Source organism: Polyodon spathula, chromosome 4, assembly GCF_017654505.1.
Source record: "Polyodon spathula isolate WHYD16114869_AA chromosome 4, ASM1765450v1, whole genome shotgun sequence".
NCBI classification, from domain to species: Eukaryota; Metazoa; Chordata; class Actinopteri; order Acipenseriformes; family Polyodontidae; genus Polyodon; species Polyodon spathula.
Window position 1 is genome coordinate 41,942,038 of NC_054537.1, and position 12,074 is coordinate 41,954,111.

General features: G+C 38.3%; 1 protein-coding gene across 1 annotated transcript in view; it reads right to left on the reverse strand.

Annotated features, from left to right (window-relative positions):
• Positions 1–12,074, reverse strand: part of LOC121313937 (rab effector MyRIP-like) — a 71,803-nt gene that overhangs the window by 19,774 nt on the left and 39,955 nt on the right. The window lies entirely within an intron of this gene.

Genomic DNA, 12,074 nt, shown 5'->3' on the forward strand with positions numbered 1-12,074 from the left:
GTTCCAGGACAACTCAAGGAGAGGGTCCTGTCTGGTACTTACCTGTGTTGCAGGTCTCTTCCAGCAGAGGGAGCCTGTTCTGTACTTACCTGTGTTACAGGTCTCTTCCAGCAGAGGGAGCTTATCAGACACTTGCCTGTATAACGGGACTACTCCAGCAGAGGGAGCCTGTCCTGTACTTACCGGGTCACCGGACTCTTCCAGCAGAGGGAGACCATCCTGCATTTACCTGTGACTTGAGACCGCTATATGGAAAAGAGAGCTGTCCTGTCCCACCTGTGGACTAACTCACTTCCTTGGAGAACCCTTGGACTGTTCTTCGTTCTCCAGGACTTAAGTAGCTTAGTGAGGGTTGAAGAAGTGAGTTAGTCAGTGACCCGTACAGGGCGAGAAATTTGACAGAAATTGATCATTGATGTAAATAAAACACACTTACCTGCAAACGTGTTGAGTCTGTGCCAGTTGCTTAAAGGGGAAAGCAATGGTGCAAGCGCGCCTAGCTAGTGGATCTTTTACAATATATATATATATATATATATATATATATATATATATATATATATATATATATATACACACACACAGTACCATGAAAAAGTATTTGCCCCCTGTCTGATTTTCTGCATTTTTGCACATTTTTCACACTGAATTTGGTCAGATCTTTTTGTGGGTTGTAGTGTATATAAAGGAGTATGAGAAAAAAAAATGACACCAAAGTTTGGTTAATCTTTCATTTATTTGGGGTGCAAGGTAATCAAACATGCAATCTTCAGGTGTGAAAAAGTTATTGCCCCCCCCCCCCAAGTTAACTCAACCCAATTAAAGGGATAATTAGGGTCAGCTGTATGAATACTTTGGTTAACAATCAGGCCTGATTTGGGCCAGCCCTGCCCAATATAAATCTGACTAACTTACCATCAGAGTGAAGTTGTCAGCATATAGGTTCTACAGAAACATCATGCCACGATCAAAAGAAAAAAGTTATTGTTGCCTATCAGTCTGGAAAGGGTTACAAAGCCATTTCTAAGGATCTGGGGCTCCAGCAAACTACAGTCAGAGCCATATTGTCCAAACGGAGAAAGCTCGAGACAGTAGTGAATCTTCCCAGGAGTGGCCGTCCTGCCAAAATCTCTCCAAGAGCAAGGCATAAAATCATCCAGGAAGTCACAAAGAACCCTAGAACAACATCCAGGGATCTGTAGGCCTCTCTCGCCTCAGCTAAGGTCAGTGACTCCACCACCAGAAAGACACTGGGCAAAAATGGGATTCATGGCAGAGTAGCAAAGCGAAAACCATTGCTCACTAAGATAAACATGAATGCTCATTTCAAGTTTGCCAAAAAGTACCTGGATGACCCTCAAGAGTTCTGGAACAATGTTCTATGGACAGATGAGTCAAAAGTGGAACTTTTTGGCCAACATGGGCTCCATTATGTTTGGCGAAAACCAAACACTGCATTCCACAGTAAGAACCTCATACCAACGGTCAAGCATGGTGGTGGTAGTGTCATTATTTGGGGATGATTTGCTGCATCAGGACCTGGACGACTTGCCATCACTGAAGGAACCATGAATTCTGCTCTGTATCAGAGTTTTCCACAGGAGAATATCAGGCCATCCGTCCGTGAGCTGAAGCTGAAGCGCAGCTGGGTCATGCAGCAAGACAATGATTCGGAACACACAAGCAATTCTACATCAAGATGGTTGAAGAACAAGATATTTAAAGTTTTGGAATGGCCTAGTCAAAGTTCAGACCTAAACCCCATTGAGATGTTGTGGCAGGACCAGAAACAAGCAGTTTATGCTCAAAAACCCACAAATGTCACTGAGTTGAAGCAGTTCTGCGTGAAGGAGTGGGACAAAATTTCTCCATGGCGCTGTGATCAATAACTACAGGAAGCTTTTGGTTGCAGTTATTGCTGCTAAAGGTGGCGTAACCAGTTATTGAGTCTAAGGGGGTGATTACTTTTTAACACGGGGGCATTGGGTGTTGCATTACTTTCTTTAATAAATACTTTTTCACTGCACAAACTTTTGGTTGCAGTTATTGCTGCATATATATATATATATATATATATATATATATATATATATATATATATATATATATATATATATATATATATAAACAAAAGCATTTAGCTAAGTCTTTACAAAGTGGCAAGCCAACTTCCATAAAAATTGCAAAGGAACTCCAGAAAACTCAGATGAGAGCTCTTTTAAAAGACTCATTCACAGCCCTGGAAAGGTTAGTTACACCTACCTTACTTACCTGGTTGTGAGACGCAAAAGAGGAAGTGAGTTCCGCAGAGTGTTACTCCCTGGAGAGGTCTATCAGCAGCTTTGACATAAAATGCTCAGTAAATACCTAACCAGGCATATCCAAAAAGTATTGTTGTTGGTTATCTTTTTAAATGCAGAATACAAGTTGTTTTGCAGACATTTTTTCTGCTTAGGTTATACAATGAGGATTAGAAAAAGGGTCTTGTCTGAAACTCACCCTCCTGAAACCGCTGAAACCAGGTAACAGCTTTCCTTTACCAGGATTAGAGAGTGGTGAATTTAACGGCTGACATCTTAGTATTGCAGGCTCCGGAACTCTAGTCAGCTTTTTTGTTTAGTTAACTACAGGGGCAGGGCTTGGAGTACTTCAAGAAAGCATGGTTTCAGGGCACAAGGTGGGGAAGGAGACCGGAATGAGGGAGAACAGCTTGTTTTAATCCTATGCTGTTTTACAGAACTCTGTTAATTGGATACAGACCATTACGAAGGGGATTTCTCTGTACTATGACCAGGGACACCAGGGGAAGACCCTTGGAAAGATGGACTGTGAACATTTCTTTACTAAATGCGCTGCACTTCTACAGAGAAACAGGATTAAGAACACTCTGGTCACCATTGTGTAAATACAAATTAACTGTAAATAAACATGCACTTGCGTGCTTAAACCCGGACATTGTTGTTGACGTCACGTCATTTCCACGGTACCGAGCCACACATACCAAGAAATTTACATACACTCTTTTCTTAAAAGAGCATAAAATAACAAAAAAAAAAACCCTAATATATATATATATATATATGAACAATATATCTAGTATTTGGAAACATGATTCGATTAATCAGATTACATTGTGGATATTAAAAGAGCCATTGAGGCAGAGTATGAACTTACTGCTATGGTAAAATCACCAACAACCTGTACAAACCCACGTAATGTTTAGTACACTCAGTATACTATGGCACAGGAGGAAAAATGACTTCATGAACAAAAAACAAGTAAGTCTTTCATCTCAGACAGAGAAGCACATTGATCATCAATAACAAGCTGCAGAAGGATGTCTACCTTTAGAAAAGAACACTCATAATGGAGATAGCGAGCTAGCAGCTCCTGTCAGCAGTTTCTAGGGCATTACAAAACACGTATGCATCAATCAGACAAAAAAAAGTCGATACTCAAAAGCTCTTTACATTTTGAGAACAGGACGACTTATTTTTCATTTTAATTAACAGAAAAAAGGTACTTGACTGGTTTGTACTCAGAGCTGGATACAAAAAGGTGACTCTATATAAAGGTATGCCCCAATAAATAACTGGCCGGTTTATTGCCATTAACATTTTTCCTTTTTAGAACCTACACTTTTAGCACAGCTCTCTATATTAAACATTATCACCTCTCAACAATGAATTATGGTTAGAAGCAGTATAATCTGTTCAGTAAAAGTCAAGTACATTGGTGGATTCTAATTTATTATCAAGGGGCCACTAGATAAAATATCTGTTGTTTATGTTTAGTCCTAGGTGAAATCCCTACTGTCCCAAATGTTCACTAAAACATGACAACTTCAACATTTGAAACAGAACACGTTCTTTACTGATGTTTAAGCAACACAAAGTTGTCAGCATATAGGTTCTAGAGGCACATCATGCCACGATCAAAAGAAAAAAGTTGTTGTTGCCTATCAGTCTGGAAAGGGTTACAAAGCCATTTCTAAGGATCTGGGCCTTCACCAAACTACAGTCAGAGCCATATTGTCCAAATGGAGAAAGCTTGAGACAGTAGTGAATCTTCCCAGGAGTGGCGCTGCCCACTTCGGCGGTCTTCTTAACTGAAAATAACATAACCCTTAAAATAAAGCGTGACCTAATTTTGTTTATATAATTTTTAAAGTAGTCTGTTCCTTACTGTATATATGCTAGATGGCAAATGTGGAGCTCAGAGTTATAGGGCAAGCTGATGACTCTGGACATACTGAAAACTCTTGTTACCCAAGTCCAAATCTGTTATTCATTTATCACTAACTAACCATCTCAGATTTAAAAGCAAGTCGGAGGTAATTAAAATACAGATGGAACGGTATTCAAGTATTAACAAAAAAGTGAATCATGGACCCTCAGGCCTATTTTTCTCAAAAGAACTAACAACGTTATTTTTCAAGGGCTTTTATTATTATTATTCTTGATGTAAAATAAATAGGTCAAGAGCACATCATGAATGTGGATTAATGTATTGCGCATGTCAATCAATACTCAAATAAAGTATTACTCATAAGAGAAACAAAGACATTACAAAATGCCAGTCTTTTTGTAACCACAAAGTTATTTATTCTAAATAAAGATATGATGACCTGATTCATTCCTACATTTAGAAGGTCGCCTGAACAAAATGCTTCTTAAATCTCAGTTGCCAACATTCTGAGAACAAAATACTTGGGGGTGTTCTGTAAATTCAACATCTTGAAACTTCTCTATTTTGTTGTCACATGTGCCACAGTATTAGCACCTCTTCTTTCCTTTTAATGGAAATGGTATGTAATTTATCTAGCAAGTGGTGGCTTCACTAAGCTTTAATTGCTGTAGCCTTTTGAGTGCCACACCATTAGAATGTAGATTTTGAATAAAGATTTTACGGTATAAATTATGGGACTGTTACGAACCGAGATCTGACCTGCCCTATTAATACAAGCAACGGGGCTCTGTTGCTTTGCTCACTATGGGTAAAGGCACTAATATGAACAACTGAAAAGTAGACAGGATTATGGTAGGTAACATGCCAGGCTGAAGTGTTTAGACAACCTTGTATTCATCTAAAGGAATCAAACAAAGTACTATATTCAAAAACTTGGACTCAGTATAATACTGAACTGAAACACAGACTTTGAGACCACGGACACATGAATTAGACGCGATGAATTAGAATGGCTAAGGACTGTAACTCCTTTGCCAAACTAAGAACGACTGGCCTTACTTCCTGAACAGATGGGGCCATGGAAGCTGATTTTAGCTACAGGAAAGGAAATTTCCTGAACTAACACTGAACTAGAAGCCGGCAAAAAGCAGCTGCATTTGGCTGCACAAAGTACAATGTGGTTATGGTGTCAAACAGAGGTGAGCTACTTTATTGAGAGTGAATGAAAAAGATGATGTCTAATCAAGCTGAATTAAAAAGCAGACAAGGGGTAACTGTGGTATAAAAACTATGGGGGACACAGACATTGAACATTTTAACCACCAGTGTGGAGTAGATAAAATACCACACCATACTTGTTGGCATTGGCATTTCATTACAGGACTTAACCCCTGGGCACCCCATACACGTCCCCTAGAAACAGGAATGGCAAATGGAACAAGCACTGCCATAGCAGAGAGCTAAGCCCTATCAAGTATTGGACCTTGATGCTTTAAGAGAATGGACAAGCAATATATCAAGTTGCCATTACTGCAAGGAGTGCAGTATGTGAAGTTTGCAATGTGTATTACAATAAAAAAAAACCTATAGCACTGCCCACAAGACAGACTACACGTAAGGTTTCCATGCTTGCCCTGGAACCTAAAACCTTGTACAAATTGAGGACTAGCAAAGAGATGTTGTGCATCTGGGGCTGTATTCACAAAACTGACTTAAGTCTAAGACTGGTCATAAGTTGTCAATTTGGACTTAAGTCTTATTCAGGAACGAGTCTTAACAGAATTTTGGTCTTAAGTAAGGTCTTAACTTTAATACTACCTGTGGCAGTGCGATTGCCCTGCACAGTGGTAAATTAGTGTTGGTGTGATTTATGTGGGAATGGGTTTATTGTGTATTGTTTTGGGACTTGATTAGTTTGATTGTATTATTGTTTACAGACGGGCGCTCGATTGAGTCTTGCTGCCTGCTATGCTTGGTTGAGGGAAGGGCAGCAAGTGATTGGCTGTGCTGGTCCTCAATCAACAAGTGGGCGGGTCTCGACCGAGTGTCCGTCAGTTTAAAAACATCCGCGGGAGATTGCTCGGGGCTGCTGCAAGGCCTGCCGTTTTCACGGCACCTTTTGAGTTATAGTTTGGGGTATTGTGTTTTATTTTGCACTTTTTGTACAGTTTGCTGTATTTGTCCTCTGTGCGTTATTAACAAAATGACCGTTTGTTAATAAATCCTGCGCGCCTGTGCCGGCGTTTCAACACCAACCTCTGTCTCCCGGTATGCTTGAACAGCGGCGACCCACACGCGTGACTCGAGGAAGACCCTGCAACACTACCCTAGGGAAAGCTTAAGTCCAGATCTGCCACTGAAACAACGTTTTCTCCCATGGCTCAACAGGTGATAGTATAGGATTTATTTGATGATCATCCAGATGAGAATTGATTGAGAAGCCGATAACGTTTTATCAGTCACTTGATCGAAACCCTAACAAATATATCTACATCAGCTAAACGAAGCAATGCAATTCCAGCTTTGTTGCAGGTGATTATTTATTTATTTATTTTTGTATTACATTACTAAATATGTTATTACAATGTAGATCATACCATTAACATTAAAACTATACTTAGGGCTGTAAATCTACCTTTAATCTATAACAAGCAGCACCAAAATCACGGTTTGAGAGGAATGATGACTTCATTTTCAGAGGTAGAAACACACAAATACCAGCGCCGTTGTAGTTTTGTGTTTGGAATCTATAGCAGGGTTTTTTTTGTTTTTTTTTAGCGAAAATGTATTTCGAGCTTTCCACAGCTATAAAACAAATCTACAGCCTGTGTTCCTTTTTCGTGTGTCCTGCTACTGTTTCTTCCCATTTTCCCCTCTGCCTGGTTACTCCATTATTACCAGAAACAATATCCTGTTTCTAAAAGTGCTTGCATCTCATTAAAAATCAAGCATGTCTTTCTTAAAGGGATACACATCTAAAAGCAAATAGAAAGTTAGACATATAAACAAATATTTTTAAATATACTTTAACAAATATTCCACTAAATACAATACACATAAAACTACATAACATTCTGCATTGTTTTTATTTCACTGTAATTACAAGTGATTATAGATGGATAGATAGATAGATAGATAGATATACACACATACAGCTCTGGAAAAAATTGAGAGACCACTGCAAAATTATCAGTTTCTCTGGTTTTACTATTTATAGGTATGTGTTTGGGTAAAATGGACATTTTTGCTTTATTCTATAAACTACTGACAACATTTCTCCCAAATTCCAAATAAAAATATTGTCATTTAGAGCATATATTTGCAGAAAATGACAACTGGTCAAAATAACAAAAAAGATGCAGTGTTGTCAGACCTCGAATAATGCAAAGAAAATAAGTTCAGATTCATTTTTAAACAACACAATACTAATATTTTAACTTAGGAAGAGTTCAGAAATCAGTATTTGGTGGAATAACCCTGATTTTCAAGCACAGCTTTCATGCGTCTTGGCATTTTCTCCACCAGTCTTTCACATTAATGTTGGGTGACTTTATGCCACTCCTGGCGCAAAAATTCAAGCAGCTTGGCTTTGTTTGATGGCTTTTGACCATCCATCTTCCTCTTGATCACATTCCAGAGGTTTTCAATGGTGTTCAGGTCTGGAGATTGGGCTGGCCATGACAGGGTCTTGATCTGGTGGTCCTCCATCCACACCTTGATTGACCTAGCTGTGTGGCATGGAGCATTGTCCTGCTGGAAAAACAAATCCTCAGAGTTGGGGAACATTGTCAGAGCAGAAGGAAGCAAGTTTTTTTTCCAGGACAACCTTGTACTTGGCTTGATTCATGCCAAAGCTGCCCGATTCCAGCCTTGCTGAAGCACCCCCAGATCATCACCGATCCTCCACCACATTTCACAGTGGGTGCAAGACACTGTGGCTTGTAGGCCTCTCCTGGTCTCCGTCTAACCATTAGACGACCAGGTGTTGGGCAAAGCTAAAAATTGGAGTCATCTGGGGGTGCTTCAGCAATGCTGGAATCGGGCAGATTTGTCTTTGTGAAGGGCGCATGAATCAAGCCAAGTACAAGGTTGTCCTGGAAGAAAACTTGCTTCCTTCTGCTCTGACAATGTTCCCCAACTCTGAGGATTGTGTTTTTCCAGCAGGACAATGCTCCATGCCACACAGCTAGGTCAATCAAGGTGTGGATGGAGGACCACCAGATCAAGGCCCTGTCATGGCCAGCCCAATCTCCAGACCTGAACACCATTGAAAACCTCTGGAATGTGATCAAGAGGAAGATGGATGGTCACAAGTCATCAAACAAAGCCAAGCTGCTTGAATTTTTGCGCCAGGAGTGGCATAAAGTCACCCAACATCAATGTGAAAGACTGGTGGAGAGCATGCCAAGACGCTTGAAAGCTGTGATTGAAAATCAGGGTTATTCCACCAAATATTGATTTCTGAACTCTTCCTAAGTTAAAACATTAGTATTGTGTTGTTTAAAAATGAATCTGAACTTATTTTCTTTTTTGTTATTTTGACCAGTTGTCATTTTCTGCAAATAAATGCTCTAAATGGCAATATTTTTATTTTGAATTTGGAAGAAATGTTGTCAGTAGTTTATAGAATAAAACAAAAATGTTCATTTTACCCAAACACATACCTAGAAATAGTAAAACAAGAGAAACTGATAATTTTGCAGTGGTCTCTTAATTTTTTACAGAGCTGTGTGTGTGTGTGTGTGTATATATATATATATATATATAATATATATATATATATATATATATATATATATAGATTTTTTTTTTTTTTTTTTTTTTACTTAATCAATGGAATGGAATTGGTGACATTTTTGTAAATAATTCAACAGTCAGATTCTATAAATTATAAAACATATATTTTTGATGCTAAAAGACTATTATTTTTCTGTAATGTAAACTTTAATAACATTTGACATTATTGTTATTTACATTACAATGATTTTTTGTTTTAAGTCCCAGTGAAAAAGCTAAATTATCAATCTGTCCCTCAGGCAACACTTACTCTCGAGTGGAAGACAGTGAAGATGGTCTGTGAGAACAGAAATGATATTTAAGACCCTAGACCCCCCCCCCCTCCCCCCCCCCCCCCCCCCCCCCCCCCCCTCCCCCAGAAAATCGTTTTGTGAAACGGACTTAAGATTTGGTCATAACAAAGTCAGCAAAAGCGACTTAAGCCGTTTTTTGGTCTTAGACTTAAGTCAGCTTTGTGAATACGGCCCCAGAAACTGATGCTGATCTGTCTTCATTGAGACTGTTGGATGAAACAGAGAATGTCATGTGAATTGGTATTAAACCAAAACCACCTCTGAAGCTTGTTTATTCAGTTTCATTTGTTCCTATTGCTCCAGCTGCAAGTGGTGTTGTCAGAATGGTGTACATTTCATTTATGTTCTTCACCCATGATAGATCCATCCTTGCTCATAGTATTTGTTCTTAATATTGTATTTTGATTGTCCAAAATTATTGAATATCGTTCTGAGGGTAGACCGAAATTTTTTAAACGACTGAGCCGGCATATTGTATTTTTATTTTTGTTCTCTTTTTAGTTGTTCATAGTGTTTTCCAAAGTTAGGGGTCTATACTTGGTTGGTCAAACGAGTGATTCCAAAAAACTTAAAACATGTGACAGGATGAAGACAATACTGGACATACAAATGTAAAATGAGAATTCTCTAATGACACTTAAGTAAATATGTAAGTTAAATGATTACTTTAGACAACTGTAAAATTCAAGAAAGTTAGCAGTTGCTGCACTCTTTTTAAAAAAAAAAAAAAAAAAAAAAAAAAAAAAAAAAAAAAAAAAAATCACATGTATTTATACAAACTTGATTTATGTTCATGTCCTATAGAAAATGTAACAAGTTGACTTAAAAATTAGAAAATCAACTCAACCTTGGAAAATAGAGCCCTATAACAAAACAAAAAAAAAAGAGAGACATTGTTAATACAAGGTAAAGTGGGATATCCATTACCAAATCAGTTTACAGGTAATAATTTCTAAATGATCTTAATTAGGAATAAATACTTTATTTATTCATCCTTTAACCAGGAATAAACTCATGAGACAGAGGCCTAATTTACATCACTCTAAAAACAATATCAGAAATCCAATCTGGGCTTCATGTGAACTGTAGGGAGTCCCTGCGTGTCCCGACTGATGAAGTGATGAACACATACCAACTCGCATGAATATAACCATGAAACTAACCATGAACATTAGCACTGTAAGTTAACGCGTTGGAGTAATGTGTCCCTGGAGGGGCTTAGCCCTTTCAGCTCTTAATGACCAGTCGCCACTGGCTACAGCTATAGACAGGACCCAGATATTCAAAAGTTTTGCACACCACGCAAAGGGTTATGCATGTCGCAAATGGCCATTATGCACGAATGCACAAAATGTGCCATATTCAAAACTTCTTTTTGCGTGCCACAATCTGTTTTGCGCTGTGCACAAATATAATGTATGCATAGCGCAATTTGGCAGGAGTGGACGACAATTTGCGAGATCCTGCCATGTTCAAAAGTATGCACCAAGCACAAAACCAGTTTTGCGAGGCACAAAATAATGCTTTTAAAAAGCAAGCCTTAACTCCGTGCACATCACTCCAGCACTCACTCACCCAGTCCTTGAAGTGAAATGTAGGCACTTTCTGAGGAACTACAGTAATGGAAAACACCCAGCGATCATACAAGGTTCCGTCCATATCTATATAATGATTATATTCAAAAGAACGATTATGATAGCAGCATCACTAGTTGTAATACATGTTTAAAAAGTAAACAGGGCAGCTACAATCATGATTGTTCTTTTGGACAGAATACTAAACAACTACCTGTATAATGCAGGAACGCTTTACTTTAATAGATGCATACACCAGTATATCAACCCCAGATTGATCAAGCAACAGTTTTCTCCTCCTTACCTTACATTCACATAGATTTCAATATCAAAGACACTGTTTATACAGTAGTAGGCTAGGCTACTGATTACTGTATTGGTATGTTTGCAAAGTTGATGTACGAAAGGTGCGCCTTTCTTATTCCGTTGCCCGTCCAGCCCGTTTTATTTAAGTTGAATTAATTGCCCCTCAGGCTTGTCAAGCAAGTTTATATAGATATCAGAGCTACTCAGAACACCAGGTGACAGGTGCGTTTCTGTAAAATAAAGAGTGGAGTTTGATGCTACAGAGATATTTTGTCTCCTTCATGTTGACACTTATCCAGTTAGCAAGTCGCTACAATATATTTTTATTTAAGTTATATGTTGAATAGCTAATCATGTGGTTCATTGTTTCATTTCACCATTTAGTAGCTTGTTTATATATTTGTGGGGGTAGGCATGCAACTTTGGGGGTGCCAATGCTACCAATGTGTGTTGAGCTTTGATTCTGCATTCCATGTGCAGGTTACATTTGAGTGTAGACAACATGTGTGTTGACTTGGATTCCTTCCTATATATATATATATATATATTATATATATATATATATATATATATATATATATATATATATATATATATATATACCTATGATAGCTGTTTGGCAGGGTATTGTTAACAGTCCATTGTTGTGTAGTATTCCAATTTTGCGCATTTACGCGTAGCTCTTGTGCATTTCTGCTATACTGGTATTGAATGCGCAGGTGGTTTTGCGAGGCACAAACAGATTTGCAAATTGAGCAAACAACTGCTATTTTCCAGCTTCGTGTAACTGTTTTGTGCCGTGTTGGAAAATATACATTTTTGTGCAAAAGCAAAAATTTTTGTGAGGCACAAATTTTGCGAGGGGATTGCACATTTCTTCAAATATCTGGGCCTAGCAGCGTTCAGAAATAGAAAA